This window comes from Tamandua tetradactyla, chromosome 3 (assembly GCF_023851605.1).
Source record: "Tamandua tetradactyla isolate mTamTet1 chromosome 3, mTamTet1.pri, whole genome shotgun sequence".
Taxonomy (NCBI): Eukaryota; Metazoa; Chordata; class Mammalia; order Pilosa; family Myrmecophagidae; genus Tamandua; species Tamandua tetradactyla.
In genome coordinates, this window is record NC_135329.1 from 2,433,678 (window position 1) to 2,440,236 (window position 6,559).

The window sequence follows — 6,559 nt, forward strand, 5'->3', positions numbered from 1 at the left end:
CTTATATATTTGTATTTTCTATTTTATTATTTTTTTTAAGTATTTTTATGGAGATATATCTTCACACATATACAGTCCATCATCAGTGGCTCACGGCGTTATCTCATGGTTGCCTATTCATCACCATGATCACATTTAGAACATTTGCATCATTTCAGAAAAAGAAATAAAAAGAAAAAAGAAAAAAACATACATCCCATACCCCATACCACTCCCTCTTGTTGACCACTAGTATTTCACTAGTATTTTTTACCATTATCCCTCCCTATTATTTATTTATTTATTTTTCCTTATTTTTTTCACTCATCTGTCCACACCCTGGGTTTAGGAGCATCAGACAAAAAGTTTTCACAATTACACGGTCACATTGTAAATATTATATCATTATATAGTCGTCTTCAAGAGTCAAGGCTACTGGAACACAGCTCAGCAGTTTCGGGCACTTTCCTCCAGCCTCTCCAATGCACCATAGACTAAAAAGGGATATGTGAATAACGCATCAGAATAACCTCCAGGATGACCTCTCGGCTCCCAGCCAGCAACTCTCACGGTACCCTTCCCGAACCAGCAGGCGCTGTCCCTCCCAGAGCCCTCAGCTCCTCACTGTTGCTGCCCCCTTCCTCGCCCTCTCCCGGGCTCCTCTGGCACCCAGGGCGCCCCTCATGGAGCTGTCCACATTTCCAGCAGAATCCGCGCATGGCCGGCTCCCTAAGTTGACCCACCCATCGAGGGCGAGAGCTGCCTCTTTAAGGAGACAGCCCAGATTCCGGAACAATTCCAATTTTAAACAGTATTCCTTAGTTTTTATGAACCTGTGTTCTTGTTAGACCATGAATTCCAATTTCACGTATAAAACATGGTCACCACACTCTTGACTTTGGCTCTCCTACATTGAGGTCCAAAGTCAAGGTTTCCCTTTACCTCAAGAGACCACCCAAACATATGTGCAGGTTTATAAGTGCGTGAGAGGGAGTGTGGGCGCACTTCCTCTGACACCCAACTGTAAAGTTCCCGAGGGTAGGGCGTGTGTAACCTCCCCAGTCCCTGGACTCTGGCAGAGCTCCAGGCACACAGAATGAGGCCAAATGCATGAAAGGTGGACGCGAAGGCCGAGCATGTGCATAAAATGGGCAGAGTCTTCAAACGGGAAGGGCTCTGCCTGGAGCCTTAGCTGGGCCATAGAAGGGTCTTCCCAGCTCAGTCCAAGCGTCTCTGTGGTTCAACGAGAGCTGGGAGACAGCTCCAAGCCCCCACCCACCTCGCGGCCGCCAGCAAGGGACTCAGACAGGAAACATCTTTGCACAGAGTGCCATAAACAATTCATCCCTCAAACACCCACTGACGACCTCCTACGTGCCAGGCCCTCCAGCCATGCATAAGAAACCAATGTGGTTGAATTTATAACTTGTTTTAAAAGTACAGAAGAAAATTGAATTCGTAATGTTGAATTCAGCACTGAACTCATAAAGGAGAAGATTATAAAAGGAAAGTAAATCACTGCTGCCGAGTACCTACTGGGTGCCATTTCATTGCACACTTTATCTCATTTAAGCATCACCTGCCCCTGAAATGACTGTGAAGGCATTTTCTCCATCACATGAAGTTTAGGAAGATCTAAACCTCGTTCTGCGGGCGCCCAAGTGTGCACAGTGAGTGCACGGCTGCAAAACCTGGTGTCTCCATGCCTTCGCTGGTTTTCTTCTAGTTTTACGGAGATGGCAACTCAACTTGAACACATATTACAGTATAGTCTGGCGATGTTTCCTTACGAAAGAAAAACAGCAAAAAAAAAAAATCCTGTCATAATATTAAATGCCATTTAAAGGAGTTACAGATGCTGAATCTGAGCAGATTAGCCAAATTATGGTACAAACTCCAACTCTCCGAGCTCTTTCCCTGAGGCAAAGTAAAATGGTTACCCCATTCCTCAACAAAAACCAGCTTTCTAAAATGTGATGCATATAAAATGTTACATTTCTTAAGCTATTTTGGCTTTTGGCTGCTCATGTGTTTTCTCTCGGAATTAACGCCACATTCTGAGGTCTAGGGCCCTGGAGCAGGCATCTCACCACGTTCACGCAGGCCAGTCGCGGGACTGCCATGCCCTCTGCAAGTGTGACGCCTCTCACGTGGCTCTGGTCTCGCTCGTGCTCCCATCTGCAGCGTGGAAGCCTCTGCCCCGCCCACAGCCCTGGGAGTCAGAGCCATGGTGGCATGTTCTAGAAGAGAAGACAACCTCGGCACAAGTCCTGCCGTCCCTGACATGCAGGGCAGCCACTGCCTCCCCATCCACCACACTCCGGCTTTGCGTCAAGCCTGGATCCAGGAACCGCTGGCTTCCCGCTCGAGACCCCCACTGCCACCCCAGAAGGAGCACTGCAGACCCCCCAAAGAGGCCGAGCCCAGACCCACGGCATGAGCTCCAGGGTGCCCCTCTCTACCTAAGCAGCCACCATAGATTGGAACTGTGACGTGCCTGGTGCTGCGCTAAGTGCTTCACATAATTTATTTTGTTTACACTTCACAACAACTCAGTTAGGCATCAGCTTTGATTAGGCCTCTTTTCCCAACAATGAGACTGAGGAATGCCTGCAAGGTGGACCCCACGAGGGCTTTATTTCTTGTTACTATCACCCCTGAACCTAGGTCGGTACCTGGCATTTACGTGCTCAGTCGATGGTTGTCATGTAAATGACCAGATGAAGCCAGGGAAGAGCAGCTGAGCTCTTCAGCCAGGAAGTGCTGAGTCTAGAGAGTCGCTTCGAAAGCGGCACTGCCCGTTCTCCCCCGCCTTGCCCAGGCCGGTGGCCTCTGGGTGGCCCTTCCCCCAGGGCCACAGCTGCCGGACCATGTGCTGTTAGAGAAGCCACGTAACCTCTCTGCCCTTCAATTGCCGCGTCTCTGAAATGAGAATAGCAATTTCTACTTTTCAGTGTGTTTGTGAGACTTAAAAAAAGCCAACAAGATGTGAAGTGCCTGCTGCATGGCAGGGATGCAAATCCGCTACTTACTGTATAACGACACTCTAGTCCACCTTACAGGACTGATGGGAAAGCAAAGGGAGACCATGAAAGCCCACTACAAACTAAAAGGAACTGGGCGAACATGTGGACAGCCGCAGTAATTATCCTGTGAGAGTGGAGGATTAAGAGAGGGAGGGGAAGGGATTTCCAGTGTTAGATACGGTCACATTTCCATCACGATGTGGTCACAGAAGGCCGTCACGCCTCCAGCCTTTTGTCCTCATGCGCCCAGCCCGCAAGCTCAGAGCCACCATCCGAAGCGCTGGGCAAGAGATGACAGGTAGGACATTTCGGGCACGGCCTTGAGGCCAGGAGACGAGTATCGCTGCCTCCCTGCCTGCAGGCTCAGCAAACCGGGCCAGCCGCCCCTGCCACGGCCACCACGGCACAGCCAGCTTTGCCTGCGTGTGCTGCCATAACCACAGCGCCATCATCTGCTCTGGCTCGAGGACTACCTCTGGGCTCTCACTAGCTTCCACTCGAATGCCACCCAGCAGCCCACACTGACTTTTCTGCCATCCAGCAAGGGACTGCGGTGGGCCCACCCTATCCCAAGGCACCAGCGAGGATTGCCACGCAGAGCTCCAAGGGGCACTGCACAGAGGGCAGCCAGAGGGCAGGGCCTTGCCGCTCTGTCACAGGACAAGGGTTGGAAAGGAAGAGGGAGTCCTGGGCAGCCAAACACATTCCACACAGCCTGTGTTCTAAGTTTCTGGAAGTCACCCTAAGACACTCATTTACAGCCCAGCAACGCTTATCTAAGAAACCACCCTACAGCAGAGCTGATGCCTAAAATCCTGTGAACAGGGGGGAGCTGAGACCAGGGGCAAGCAGCAGCGGGGAAGGAAGAGAGCCACCGAACCTGCAGGTCTGAAAAGTCTCAGCGCCCAGGACTGAGGGTAGGCAAAAACTTACCTGCATTTTAACACAGTGCGGAAAAGTTAGCAATGTGTAAACGATTTTTTTTCAGGGGCCATTTTATCCTCCTGCCTGAAACAAAACTAGACATGCACATACATGACAATTACTACACATACAGGAAACAACAGTGTTCAGGACACAGCATGCCAGAGCGCAAAGTCTGCAGAAGAGGGGTGGCAGAGGGGCTGAGTCGACTCTTTGGGGCATCAACTGGGGGAGTGGGGGCCCAGCAGAGAAGAGATTCTCCTGGGGTAAGCAGAGCTGGGATTCTGGGGAAGTCGCGGCGCTGAGTTCCTAGGCCAGAGGCGACGAGCAGAAAGAGGTGCGTGAAGATCCAAGCCCAGAGCCGTGCGGACGGTCTCCCGCGCTCACCTGCACCGCGCGGACGGGCTTGCACGCTCACCTGCACAGCTGTCGGCACCTGCACGTGGGAAACCACCCTCTGCCAGGAAAAGAGAAGCAAGAACAAACCCAAGAGCTCATAAAGGACAGAAATACTTCCTGTGCCACCAGCCTGAATGGAAAACCTCATAATTCAAGATGCATCAGACCCTGTAGTAAGAAAAGATTTTTGTCTCAGTTGGGACAAAATTAGTCCTGAGCTAAAAATTGCCCCAAACTGAGCAAAGTTTAAAATGCTTACAGAGTAATGTAGTCTCAAAGTCTCTTCCAACTAAACATGAATTACAGAGAGGAAAAGGGATCCTGTGTCACAGTAAAACTTGGCAGGTACCATTTAATCAAGTGGTCAAAATTCACGTCACCAGGAACGAGATAAAGCAATGACTGGAGGCAAAGACACAACTCTGCCTGGGTCGCAGACACTCTGCCAAAAACGCAGAGTCCAGACCCAACCGAGAGGACACACTGCACAAGCCCGTCCAGAGGGGCTGGTCCATGATATTTAAATCGTCAAGGTCGCAAAAGTCATGGAAACACTGGGGACCTTCAGGACGGAAGGAGGCAGGGGACAGCTCACTGTCCCCCACAGCCCTGCACTGGGCCCTTTTCACAGGAGGGGCCCCGTTGGGAAAACTGAGACTTGAATGGGACCTGCAGACTAGATGGAGTGACACACCAACAGGAAACTAGATGGAGTGACACATCAACAGGAATGCCCCGGTTTGGGTCTTGATTTTGATGGTGCTACTGAATGCTCTTGTTTGTCAGGATGACACACATCGAAGAACTCGGGGGCGAGGCATCATGCCGGTAAATTGTTACGTTTCAGGAGAAAATCATTTGTGACATCCCAGCAAATTTTCTGCAAGTTTGAAATTTTATGAAAGTAAAAAGAAGCATAAATGAAACTTTGCTGAGGAACATAAAAGAAAATTTGACTAAATGAAGCAGCATTATCACATTTCCGGAATGAGAAGGATTACATATTATAAAAATATCAATTCTTCAAATAAAGTTTATAAAATAATACACTTTAAATTAAAATCCCATCAGGAATCTGAAGTCATTCTAACATTTCTAAAAGCATAAAGGTAAAACAACCAACGAAATATTGAAAACTAAGGATAGCAAGAAGGAATTTGCATTGTCAGGTATTGAAATTTAGTTCAAATTTATGATAATCAAAATAGTATGTCCTAGCACCCAGAATAGTTAAAATGTGGTGGGAAAATATTGAATATGTATCTCCCAATATACATCAAAATGAATTCAGTGTTTATTAAAGTTGTAATACAAATGATGACTCTATAAGAATAGCAGAGAAAATTAAGAGAATATTTATGAGATCTTGGGGTGCCAAAGGAATTTCTAAATAAGCCACCAAAAGCAGAAACAAAAAAGAAAACACTGGCAGAACGGTGTTCAGATACGTTTCAAGCATTTGTACATCAATAATTATACAAAGAAACGTTAAAGATTGTGTCTAAACTAGCAAAGGGTTAATATCTTACTAGTTAAAAAACATTATATATCCATTAGGAAAAAAAAGCACAAGAAAAGGACAGCAAAAAAAGATTCATATCAGAAGAAACAGCCAATAAACACATGAAAATGAACATTGAACTTTGTTAGAAATATATGTGCAAATAACAAAATATTGTTTCTACCTATCAAATTAACAGATTAAATGTCCATCCAAAAACTTCATTTATTATAATAAAAAAGCTGGAAACAAACTCAATTTTTAAAAACAAGGGAACCGTTAAGTAAATGATCACATCACAGAGGGCCCCGCATTTGTCACCCCTGGTACACACGCCCCGCGCAATCCTGGAGACTTAGGACACAATGGATTTCACGCCCACGTAGGTTATTCATGTGGCATAGATGACCTTAAAATAAGGAGGCTCTTCGGATGGACCTGACCACGTCACATGAACCCCTTAAAAGGTCTCTCTGGCTGGCCACAGGTTCAGAACACGCCCAGGATTCCATGCCCCGCCAGCTCGGGGATGAGGAAGGCAGCGGCCTCCGGGTGGAAAGGGCCGCCCTCCACTAGGGGCCCGCCCAGAACAGCGGCCTCGTCCTACAACTGCACGGAATGGAGTTAGGCCGCAAGTTTGGGACGGGAAGAGCCTTTTCCCCAAGGCCCCTGAGTGAGAACCGAGCCCAGCGGAAGCTTTGATTTCTATCCTGTGATGCGCTGAGCAGAA

The 6,559-nt window shown here is 47.9% G+C and overlaps 1 long non-coding RNA gene across 1 annotated transcript; it reads right to left on the reverse strand.

Annotated features, from left to right (window-relative positions):
* Positions 1-1,546: 1,546 nt before the first annotated feature.
* Positions 1,547-2,896, reverse strand: LOC143675925 (uncharacterized). The gene is made up of 3 exons (XR_013171686.1): positions 2,655-2,896; positions 2,070-2,219; positions 1,547-1,764 (listed from the first exon to the last, which is right to left on the reverse strand). It is a non-coding gene; the product is annotated as an uncharacterized LOC143675925 (long non-coding RNA).
* Between the last annotated feature and the right edge of the window lie 3,663 nt (positions 2,897-6,559).